At 40.2% G+C, this 12334-nt stretch overlaps 1 protein-coding gene across 15 annotated transcripts in view; it reads left to right on the forward strand.

Annotated features, from left to right (window-relative positions):
- The window catches only part of LOC124147792 (serine/threonine-protein kinase 26-like), a 91134-nt gene that overhangs the window by 40041 nt on the left and 38759 nt on the right, over positions 1–12334 (forward strand). The window contains exon 1 of one of the 15 annotated variants that reach the window (XM_048390312.1): positions 12258–12276. The exons of the other annotated variants lie outside the window; for them this stretch is intronic. The gene's annotated coding sequence lies outside the window, so the exon portion shown is untranslated. Of the gene's footprint in view, positions 1–12257; positions 12277–12334 lie in introns of those variants that run through there. 15 annotated transcript variants of the gene reach the window in all.

Raw genomic sequence — 12334 nt, forward strand, 5'->3', positions numbered from 1 at the left:
GTCTGCCAACTTGACAAGAGTAGACAGGGCTACTGGTCTGCTAGTCCAAGACTAGTGAAAATCTTGTAAGATATGTTGTTTTCTCTCAAAATGTTGATATGTTACATGAGCTACAAGTCTGAAATGTGATGTGAACTTGTTGGATATGACCAGTCACTGGTTTATAATCAGTCTTTATCATATACCTATCAATGATATGAGGCAAAGATCGATATTTGGGCTTATCGTTGATCATGTTGATGGGAGGAAATATTAACAATTATCGATATGAAAATTGTGTCATCGATAATATCTTACATAAACTATTTTGATGAAATAAAGTTTAGATTTACCAATACGGACTTGTTATTGTCAATGATGTCAATTGCTTGAGAGTAACTATTTTTGTTACGTCTTGAATGTCCACAAAGTAATCCAGGCTAGAATGTGCCACCACTCATCAGCGGAGTGAAATATGTTGATTTCTTTTCTTTCGGATTTTTTTTTTCTTCATATGTGTTTAAAGCTACTTCTCCGATATTTATCGATAATTGATAGATATTGAGTTAACAATTATTGATCTCTATGATAATTATCGATAGCCAGCCCTATTTTATTTTGCATGTGCCAACATGGAGACGGTCATATCACAGGGGGTGTCGTAACCAGCCCTGTATTACATCCCCTGCTGGGCTGATACGGCTTGTCAATGCATTTTAAATCAGTCAGAGGAAGTCAGAGAACTAAGACTAGAAATGACTGCAGCTGGGGTAGCCAAGTAGTTAAGGCATTTCTTATCCGCCTAAGACCCATGTTTAATCCCTCAAAGCCAGCAGACCAGCTGGTGCATTAGATGCACCTGGTTGTGTCAAACATGGGAAGTGGTTACATTGTAATTTTAAATACTGTGTGTCTGTTTAGAAGGCAATATAATGTTCAATCAACACCTATGTCTTTTAACATATTAATCAAGACATTTTTGTTGTGTATTATTCATAATGTAATACACGGTTTAAATTAGGGCAAGCATTGAGCCGAATGTATCTGGCAACTACCAACTGGGTAGCAGTATGTAAATAAGGGCGGTACTGTGAATGTAATAAAAGATATTGATATACGTATTGGACTCATTTCTATGCCTGTGTGTGACAAAGAGGTGTGGAGTGCATGTAGCATATAAAAACGGTGAACCCCCGTGTCTTGCCCAGGCCAAGTCAGCACTACATATGTGACACAGTGTTTTATTATCTGAATGTGTATTGATATGTCTTTAAAGCCAGCAGTTATCGACAGTCATAAAAGGAATATTCAATTGTAATTGAATTGTTCTGCAGGTGCAGAATTCATATAGGGTTCAGCAGATGTGTTTTTTTCACATACATTTTTGTTTGTTTGGAGACCTAAGTGTCATTGCAATATTTCATGGTCCTAAAGGACGTTTGTAAGATCACTAAAAAACAATTTCTCTTCTATTTGTAACAATTATTCAGTCCTTTTTGTCATTTGTAAAATTAATCCTGAACTGACATTTTACATATTTTAGCTAACCAGTTAACGATTGTCAAACAACTTAGGGTTGGTCCTTATTCATTTTAAATGGCTTTTGACTACCGAACTAACACATTTGTCGAACTCAGGCAAGAGGATTGTTCAATAAACTTGCTCACAGGATCTGCTTGAATTGACTAAACTTTTGAATAGGATGGTGAGATAGCTTTGTGGTTAAGCGCTTGCTGGCTAAATTATTTAAATTCTATTATTTGAACCTGTCTAAAATAGGTCTTTATAAAACCAACCCCCAATTTTTTCCCAAAATCAAATATGTTTGAAATATATTTGTTTTTGTTTTTTTACCTACCAACCCTCCCAAAAGCTGAATCCTGGCCTTCTTTCATTGAATGAAAATAATTGCTGAAGATTTTATAGAACCAACTTTTCTTATGATAAGCATAGAAATTAAGCACACAGTCCTTTAGTCAGTTTATCTAAAGATAGTGTCATCGCAAGTGGCGAGCCTGTCTCGGCTATGTTCTTCCCTGTTATCATATGTCGACAAGCTGACAGAAAGCTAAGCCATGTCCTACATAACACCCAGAAAGTTACTATATTGGTTTCAAATCCTGCTTGTGTTTATTACCACCGTACAATCCCATATTACAACATTCACACGGCAACGGTCCATGTGAGACGACTGGGTGTGGTCAATGTTATTTCTGTCTCTGACCCGTATCCCTAGTTAATATATAACATACACAAGGTAAACAAACATGGCCGCCAGCAGCCGTGACAGGCTTTGTGCATTAGTGTTGGTGGTGGAGTGGAGTTGGCACTCGCTCACAAACAGAGCATCTCCACATTAGACTGGATTAGCGGTTACAACAAACATGGCAGATCAAATATTAGCACGTGACACAGACAGGGATGATCAATTGTTAGAAGATGATAAATAAGTCATCACTTCATGATTGGAAATTCTGTTGCTGGTGATTGGGTCTATAAATTTGTTTTGTTCAGCCTAAGAAAAAAGTATAGTTTTGGTTCTCAGGCACCGCCCGCATCATCATAAAGTTTGCTGCACGATTCGTTTTTATTCCCATTTTTATTAAAAAAAATTTTTTTAAATCTTTAAATATTCTAAGTCCTACTGTATCAAATACTGTCTTATAGTATTTTATTCATCAAGGAATACATTTATGTAGGGAGGCCCTTTGCCAGGTAGATTGTACACTGTTTCTTTGGTTCCTTACAAGCCGCAACCCCCCCCCTCCCCCAAATACATTTTTTAAAGAAACACCGCCCGCCCATGCTATATTTTCAAAAGCCGTTGCCTGAGAACCAATTCTTTAATTTTTTAAGCCTGCGTTTGTGGAGTTTATTGAAACTTTTGACACACATGTATGTTGTCTCATCCCAAGATTTATGTGAGGATGGTTTCAAACATGGGCCATCATATGAAAGTCAGAAAGAGAGGTGAAATGTTTGTTAATGTGAACATACAGAATTTCGATTTTATTTTCTAGAATTCTTCTATAAGCACTTTATGACCCTGTGTTGATCTTTGGTTCCACATCTCTAAACACATGCCTCAATGTAGATGGTGTCAGACAGGCCAGTTCTCCACACAGCATGAGGATATTACCCCAAACACATTCTCCTGGACCAATGTTGTGTGTGACTATTTATAGCAAGGCGTGAGGTGGTAGCATGCTTGCATGTGTTGGAGGGGTTGGATGGTTTGTTGTCGTGATCTGGCTGACCTTCCTTCATTGTTGGTCTCTTTCATTGGCAAATGTTAATGTATTATTGTGTTGGTAAAATAACAGTGCCGAAATAGCAGTGGAAATTGATATGGCCACTTGCTAGTGGATACTCTGAATGTAATGTAGGAAACAGAGCTTGTTTGGTGGGTCCACATGTGGTGGGAGTTAGAGTGAGAGGTGGTTGTGGTTCTTGGAGGGAAGTCAGTTGTAGATAGACTAGATTCCATCTCTCATCATCCATCAGCTCTTCTTGGGTGGGGAGGTGGCACCGTGGTGGCCGACCCGAGCTGTGGAAGGCACTTTATCTCGGCAGAGTTACAGCCCTTAGTCATGCCAGATACTTATAATCGTTGTTTCCAATCGTATATTTGCCATGATTGTCACATGATTGTTTCTTGGTTTGTCATCACCATACTTATTGATTCCACAAAAGAGTTGAATGTTGAAACTTCAGACTTTCCTAAGCGTCAAGTTGATGTGTCATGCCATGATATGACTGGAATACTTTTCAAAGTAGCACAAAACACAATATACTCACTCACTCCCTCGTATTGCTTATTAATCCCAATAATGGAGGTCACAAGTCACTGTAAAATGCTGTCGTGGGTTCGAATACATCAATCTCCTTGATGGTCCTAAATGGTCACATCCATGCTTGTGGTTGAATCGAATGTATTCAACTAACATCACTTTGGGATCTTCTCTCACATTGGGCTGACACGTCGAGATGTGACCACAAAGTTGTTAAAATGGCTTTAAGACCAACCTATAGACGAGTGTCACTCTTTCCTATTGATGGCAGATGAAGTAGAGCTAGGTGTTAGGACCTTTCCAATTGAGCTGAGACGATCGTTACTCCCATACTACACTGTTGATAACAGGGCTGTAATGCAAAGACCGTTGCTTCCATAATTTTACACCGCCTTCTAACAGAATATTCAGTGCTAAGAGGATCATAACTCAATTTACTTCCACACTTTAACATAGCTGTACGACAGGCGTAGTGTTAAGAATACTTTGAGGAATGGGTGCATGAAAAGATTTTATAACCCAGAAACAGACACATCCAGTAGGATGTTGGCAGAAGCAGTGCAAAGAAGTTCATGTTTTATCATTTTGTCGTCATAATTACTTGGCCGCCATAAAAACAATGGTGTGCAGTATTGCATTCTAGGTGACTGCCTCAGGCTTCTAGGGCGCACTTAGACATCATGTTTTATAACAGTACTTTGTGACATGTTTATTTTTTGGAAGCTATGATAAATGTACTTCCTGACCCGTGAAGATCCGGGGTAGAATAGGTCTTCAGCAACCCATTCTTGCCATAAAACAACAAACAAACAAACAAACAAACAAACTTCCTGACACATAAATGTGACAAACAGAAGACGATGAACATATGAACACACTTAATGCTCAATATGATTCACAGAATTAACCTGGGGCTGCAGAGAGTAAATAGAGTAAAAAGAAAAATGGTGAAGTTGACATTTTCTGAGTTCACAAATGGATCAAAAGTACTCTTCTTGCTGGCACACTTGAATTCCAAAGGGCACGCTGAAGCATTGAATATAGGTTTAAGGGGTCCTGAGATTCGGAGAATGTAGTAAAAATCCTCAAAGACTCAGTACACATAAGATCACAGTATTCACACATACTACTGTCTAGTCACAATTAGTACACATGAGATCACACATACTACTGTCTAGTCACAATTTGTACACATGAGATCACACATACTACTGTCTAGTCACAATTTGTACACATGAGATCACACATACTACTGTCTAGTCACAATTTGTACACATGAGATCACACATACTACTGTCTAGTCACAATTAGTACACATGAGATCACACATACTACTGTCTAGTCACAATTTGTACACATGAGATCACACATACTACTGTCTAGTCACAATTAGTACACATGAGATCACACATACTATTACTGTCTAGTCACAATTAGTACACATGAGATCACACATACTACTGTCTAGTCACAATTTGTACACATGAGATCACACATACTACTGTCTAGTCACAATTAGTACACATGAGATCACACATACTACTGTCTAGTCACAATTTGTACATGTGAGTGAGTGAGTGAGTTGGGTTTAACGCCACTTTTAACAGTATTCCAGTTATATCGCTTCTAGTACACATGAGATCACACATACTACTGTCTAGTCACAATTTGTACACATGAGATCACACATACTACTGTCTAGTCACAATTAGTACACATGAGATCACACATACTACTGTCTAGTCACAATTTGTACATGTGAGTGAGTGAGTGAGTTGGGTTTAACGCCACTTTTAACAGTATTCCAGTTATATCGCTTCTAGTACACATGAGATCACACATACTACTGTCTAGTCACAATTTGTACACATGAGATCACACATACTACTGTCTAGTCACAATTTGTACACATGAGATTACACATACTATTACTGTCTAGTCACAATTAGTACACATGAGATCACACATACTACTGTCTAGTCACAATTTGTACACATGAGATCACACATACTACTGTCTAGTCACAATTAGTACACATGAGATCACACATACTACTGTCTAGTCACAATTAGTACACATGAGATCACACATACTACTGTCTAGTCACAATTTGTACACATGAGATCACACATACTACTGTCTAGTCACAATTTGTACACATGAGATCACACATACTACTGTCTAGTCACAATTAGTACACATGAGATCACACATACTACTGTCTAGTCACAATTTGTACACATGAGATCACACATACTATTACTGTCTAGTCACAATTAGTACACATGAGATCACACATACTACTGTCTAGTCACAATTAGTACACATGAGATCACACATACTATTACTGTCTAGTCACAATTAGTACACATGAGATCACACATACTACTGTCTAGTCACAATTTGTACACATGAGATCACACATACTACTGTCTAGTCACAATTTGTACACATGAGATCACACATACTACTGTCTAGTCACAATTAGTACACATGAGATTACACATACTATTACTGTCTAGTCACAATTAGTACACATGAGATCACACATACTACTGTCTAGTCACAATTAGTACACATGAGATCACACATACTACTGTCTAGTCACAATTTGTACACATGAGATCACACATACTACTGTCTAGTCACAATTAGTACACATGAGATCACACATACTACTGTCTAGTCACAAATTGTACATGTGAGTGAGTGAGTGAGTTGGGTTTAACGCCACTTTTAACAGTATTCCAGTTATATCGCTTCTAGTACACATGAGATCACACATACTACTGTCTAGTCACAATTTGTAGATGTGAGTGAGTGAGTGAGTTGGGTTTAACACCACTTTTAACAGTATTCCAGTTATATCGCATCTAGTACACATGAGATCACACATACTACTGTCTAGTTTCGTGGGTTTTTTTTACCATCCAGTGCAATAAATAACTAAATTATTGATCACCTTGACTGCAGTTTATTGAATTGTTATCTGTGGGGCTGGGTAGCTCTGACTGTTTCCCTGGGGCTGGGATAGTCAGTCTGGGCTGCCTCAGTGCCGGTCTCCCTGGGGCCGGGATAGTCAGTCTGGGCAGCCTCAGTGGCGGTCTCCCTGGGGCCGGGATAGTCAGTCTGGGCTGCCTCAGTGTAGGTCTCCCTGGGGCTGGGATAGTCAGTCTGGGCTGCCTCAGTGCAGGTCTCCCTGGGGCTGGGATAGTCAGTCTGGGCTGCCTCAGTGCAGGTCTCCCTGGGGCCGGGATAGTCAGTCTGGGCTGCCTCAGTGCCGGTCTCCCTGGAGCCGGGACAGTCAGTCTGGGCTGCCTCAGTGCAGGTTTCCCTGGGGCCGGCACAGTCAGTCTGGGCTGCCTCAGTGCAGGTCTCCCGGGGCTGGGACAGTCAGTCTGGGCTGCCTCAGTGCAGGTTTCCCTGGGGCCGGGATAGTCAGTCTGGGCTGCCTCAGTGCCGGTCTTCCTGGGGCTGGGATAGTCAGTCTGGGCTGCCTCAGTGCAGGTCTCCCTGGGGCTGGGATAGTCAGTCTGGGCTGCCTCAGTGCAGGTCTCCCTGGGGCTGGGATAGTCAGTCTGGGCTGCCTCAGTGCAGGTCTCCCTGGGGCCGGGACAGTCAGTCTGGGCTGCCTCAGTGCAGGTTTCCCTGGGGGCGGGACAGTCAGTCTGGGCTGCCTCAGTGCAGGTCTCCCTGGGGCCGGGATAGTCAGTCTGGGCTGCCTCAGTGCAGGTCTCCCTGGGGCTGGGATAGTCAGTCTGGGCTGCCTCAGTGCAGGTCTCCCTGGGGCTGGGACAGTCAGTCTGTAATCCAATTTCATATCACATACTGGAAGCATGCAATGTTCATTACTGGAAGCATGCAATGTTCATTACATGACTAAGATATGTTTCATAAAAATAGTGGAAAGGTCATTGTCAGCAGGTCACTGAATTATGGCCTAGAATTACAGCACTGTGAACCTTATAACACCCAACATTTTGGGAGGTGCAGGGTTCTGTGTTCCAAATAACCTCCTGCCCGTAGGTTAGGTACTGGTAGGTCTCTTTCGGGCTAGTATTTTCATCTTTTGCCCTAATGGCCTGCAGTGATTTACATGTCAGTATATATGTGTCACCATCACTTGTAGTTAAGAGTTCCGTTTGTCAGTAAGTTTCAACCAGCTACTCAGTGATGTTACACATTGATTTCCAGAACCTGTAGCTTTGACATTGTGTGCAGTGTTTGTAATGTATTGTCATACTGGTATGAAGTTGGACAATGTTGAGGGAGTGCTGATTGTCTTTGCATTTCATTTTTATTCTTTAATTGGAAGTATTTTAGCTACAGAATGAAAGTTTTCATGTTTATCAAAGACATACTTGTCAAGACTGAGTTCGAAAATGGTCCTGTCAATTTATTGTTTACAGAATTTCGGCTTTTGATCCATGTTATTCGTGCAATGGGGGCAAGTTTTCTCAGAAACATCTGAAGTTAATATAAAAACTGATTGCTTGTAGCATAAGCGCATCGCTAAATGTTAGGTTGTCTAAAAGCTAACAGGGTTTCTTTTTGGTTACATTTTATCATTCATCTTTACATGTGAATTAATGCTTATCATCGGGAAATATTTAGAATATTTTCACCTATGAAATATAACCCAACCGTCGGGAAGAAGGATTTGAAATCAACCCGTCTCGGACGGTCGGGCAGGCAGGTATTTCGAACGCTGGTATTGACTTCATATTTTATCATTTTTTCTCATCACAAAAAGAAGACCAAGTGCCTATCTCTTCTTAAGTCTTTGTGGGTCTCTTTTTGTATAGTTTATGTTCACTGCTATATGAACAAACAAACTTCTAACATGCCTCATGGTGGGGGATAGCGATAAACATGATAAAAACGCTTTTCTTTTTATTCTTTAATTGGAAATATTTGAGCTATTTCCTTCAACATTGACTCAAATATGAAGCAAGGCCCAGTGGTGATTAGTTAGACTTACACAAGTCTATAAGGCAATAATTAGTAGTTATTAGTTGAAATCATAAGTTGTCCCCATAAAAGACTGGCGTTCTACAAACTGTCTCAGCTTACTTGCCTGTTTTAAGGATAGAATTACTACACATTCATGGACTTTCTTTCAGTAGTTTCTGGAGCAAGGCTAGTCTTTAGCTTACATTTTCTTAAATGTGTTGGTCCTGATGGCAGTCTCGCAGTTGTTTTGTTTCACATACTGATAAGGGAGGTGTGTGATTAGCTGATTAGTGGACAGTTCTACCATGTCTACATGTTCATGAAACTTTTTAATTTTTATTTCTAAAAATTAAATTTACTTTACATATTCTTGGGGAGTTTTGAAAAGTGATCTAGCGCACTTATAAATACTTTATTAATTTATCGTTTCACATTCACAGTAAGCTACACATTGCAGGCAAAGACAGGATGCCTGGCCCAAGATAATGTTTTCCCCAGGAAATATGTTGTTTACTGATAAGGAATCATAGTATTGTTGTACACCTCGCAGTGGAAGGTGGTGACACACGCTATCTGTAGGGAAGGGACTTCATACAAACTCATGAATACATCGTCAAACATGAAACCAAAGTCAATGTTTTAAGAACCATTGATGAGAATATTGTATTTTGTTCACGTACACCTTAAAACACACTGCATATCAATCTATACTATTCAAAAGAAGTTAAGGACTGTTGTTAATTTGTCATGCCATAACAGATTAACTATAGTAATATGAAAGAATCAAAGTTACATGCTATCTTTGACAGATAAACTATAATAATATGAAGATGAAAGAATCGAGTGGTCCTTAACTTCTTTTGAGTAGTATATGAACATCATATACATGATACATTTCATTCAGTAAGCACGTTTACTTGTGTGTCGACTTAATATCAAAAGTTACATTTCATTCCAGACACTTAGTCATAAATGAATTGTTGTGGACATGGTGAAGTCGACAGTACGTAAAAGATTGCTTGTATCTCTTCTGTGAATGATTCACAAATGAATCCACAAATATTTTCCTTTGTTATCAATACTACATTTCAGCATGTTGACAATCAGGCCTTGGTGAAGAGACTGCAGCAGGGGTGTGTTCTAGATACCACACAACTACTGGAATAAGTGCAGTGCATGCTTGCATCAATGCAACTAGTCCCATATTATCCACCACCTGCATCTGCAGTGACGCAACACTAATAGCCAACCTATTCATAGTATTGTTCAAACGCCATTCAACATGTAATGGTGTTTTTGTGGAGGGTGTACAGCTAATGGTTGTGGAATGCACTGGGTACACAATGGGAGAAGTCACTATCACTATCAACTGAATCTTGATTCATTGTGTCGTCCTTAAGTGCCTTCTTATGTGTAGATCAGGAGCTCAGAGATGATGTTTAACTTTATCTTAATTGAGGGACAAATTGAAATATCTTAATAACTAGGCCATCGCTGGAGTAAGACCCGCTTCTACCAGGATAAGCTGAGTAAATATACCACACCTCATGCATTCATTTCATAGGTGTTCCACTGTTGTAAAACCTGACATTCCATAGCAGGATAAAGCTGGATATTTATGACATACCAGGGTTCGAAAATAGTCAGCTAAGTCAACTTCAGGAAGAAACTACCACTTTTACTTTTAAGGCAGTTTGCAACTCTGCAAATAGAAATTAATTTCTAACCCAGATAACCAGCTCCATCGTACTTTGTGCCATTAGGGACGAGTGCCATGGCCACTGTTCATGTAGGCCCAGAAGTGAAGGGGTCCTTGCCATACTTGGAGTTCAAGACTTTGAGGTCGCTAGCTGGAAGAGCCATGTGGGGATTCCGGGTTAGAATTGGTCCCCGACTACCAATGCTGGTCATAAGAGGCATCCAAATGGATCGTCTGGTCAGATTCAGTGACTTGGTTGAGTGAGAGTCGTCATACCCTAACAGTTGACTGTTGGTCAAAATATCAATCACTGGATTGTCTGGTCCTGACTTAATTACTTACAGGTCACCCTCATATACCGTGTACAGGGGGGTCGTCTTATACGTGGGGTCGCCTTATACACAGCGATATACGGTAGCTGGAATACTGCTGAGTGCGGCGGTAACCAACCAACAAAGAAACATAAGGAAAGGACCTGAAGCACCCCAGGACTCCCCTTCATTTTGAACACTGATTGTGGTGGAATATATCCATACAAAATGATTCCGTAGGGCCAGCATGTTACATAACCTGGATGAGTGAGTGAGTTGGGTTTACCGCCGCTTTTAACAGTATTCCAGTTATGTCGCAGATAACATGGATGAAAGTGTGCTGGTATAATCTATCTTTAGCTCGTGCAAAGCATTTGCCTGTTTTGTTTGTTTGTTTGTGTGTTGTTTAATACCGCACTCAGCAATATTCCAGCTATATGACAGCGGTCTGTAAATAAGTGAGTCTGGATCAGACAATCCAGTGATTGACATCATTAGCATCGGTCCACGCAATTGGGATACGATGACATGCATCAACCAAGTCAGCGAGCCTGACCACCCAATTCTGTTAGTGTACATTGTGTTTGCCCTGTGGCCTATGAAATGGTCTTTCTCTTTTTTTGTCTTTGTTGTATGTAAAGTATCGAGAACTCTATAATGCTTTGACAATGTATGGATGTATATGGATTTGCCTGGTCGTCCTCAGTCCCTCAACTATAAACATTTTGATTGAACAAATATTATTAATAAGGTGTTGTTGTTGATCGTCAGTTTGAAGCTCTGTTGTTTGAACGTTTGATCATGGGAAGGATAGCACTGTCAGAGTACAGTAACTATACAATTTATGAGCTCAACCCTCACCACTGACTCACTTTGCTATGAGAAAACCCAATAGACTCAACTCCCAGGTATGAACATAATGAATATCATGGTTGTATCATTGTCAGGATGGTTATATCATGGTTGTTGTCGTGTTGAGCAGGGGCTAATGTAGTTTGAAAGCCTCCACTCTGTGGTCTCAATATGTTCAGGGGGAACTAGTGATATGTAAAGTGGGCACGCCTAGTGTTGACAATCTGTGCTGACAAGGGGGTCAGTGTCATTGACGGCCAGGTAATATCTCTAGTGCAATGTTCATGTGTATTATTAGGATCTTACTCAGAGATAGTCTACCAGTTGAACAGGAATATTGTAGTAAATATAGCCGTTAGTTTCAGTGGAAGAACATTGAGTGATTGAGTTTGGTTTGATGTCCCTTTGAACAACATTTCGGTTGTATCACACTTTGTCAGTTAGCATTTAAGAGAGACGGATCGTGTCAGCTTAATGTGAGAGGAAAGCATGATGAGATGCGGGTCTAGATGGTTGCCACCTTGGTGTGAAGCCCACTGAACATGCTGAGAAAACAAAAGTCTTTATCACTGGATCATTAACCAACCATTATGGGATCCTGGTGCACCTAAGGGATGCAACTCCTAACAACTGGCCACCTGTTCACTGAAGGACAGAAATATGTTATTCAGTAAATCCTTAAATCCCGTAGGTGTGTAATTTGAAGGTTTGTTTGTGATGATCCATGATTTTCGTTCCTTTCAACATAT

The sequence above is a fragment of the Haliotis rufescens genome, unplaced genomic scaffold, assembly GCF_023055435.1.
Source record: "Haliotis rufescens isolate VD_foot unplaced genomic scaffold, xgHalRufe1.0.p SCAF_9, whole genome shotgun sequence".
Taxonomy (NCBI): domain Eukaryota; kingdom Metazoa; phylum Mollusca; class Gastropoda; order Lepetellida; family Haliotidae; genus Haliotis; species Haliotis rufescens.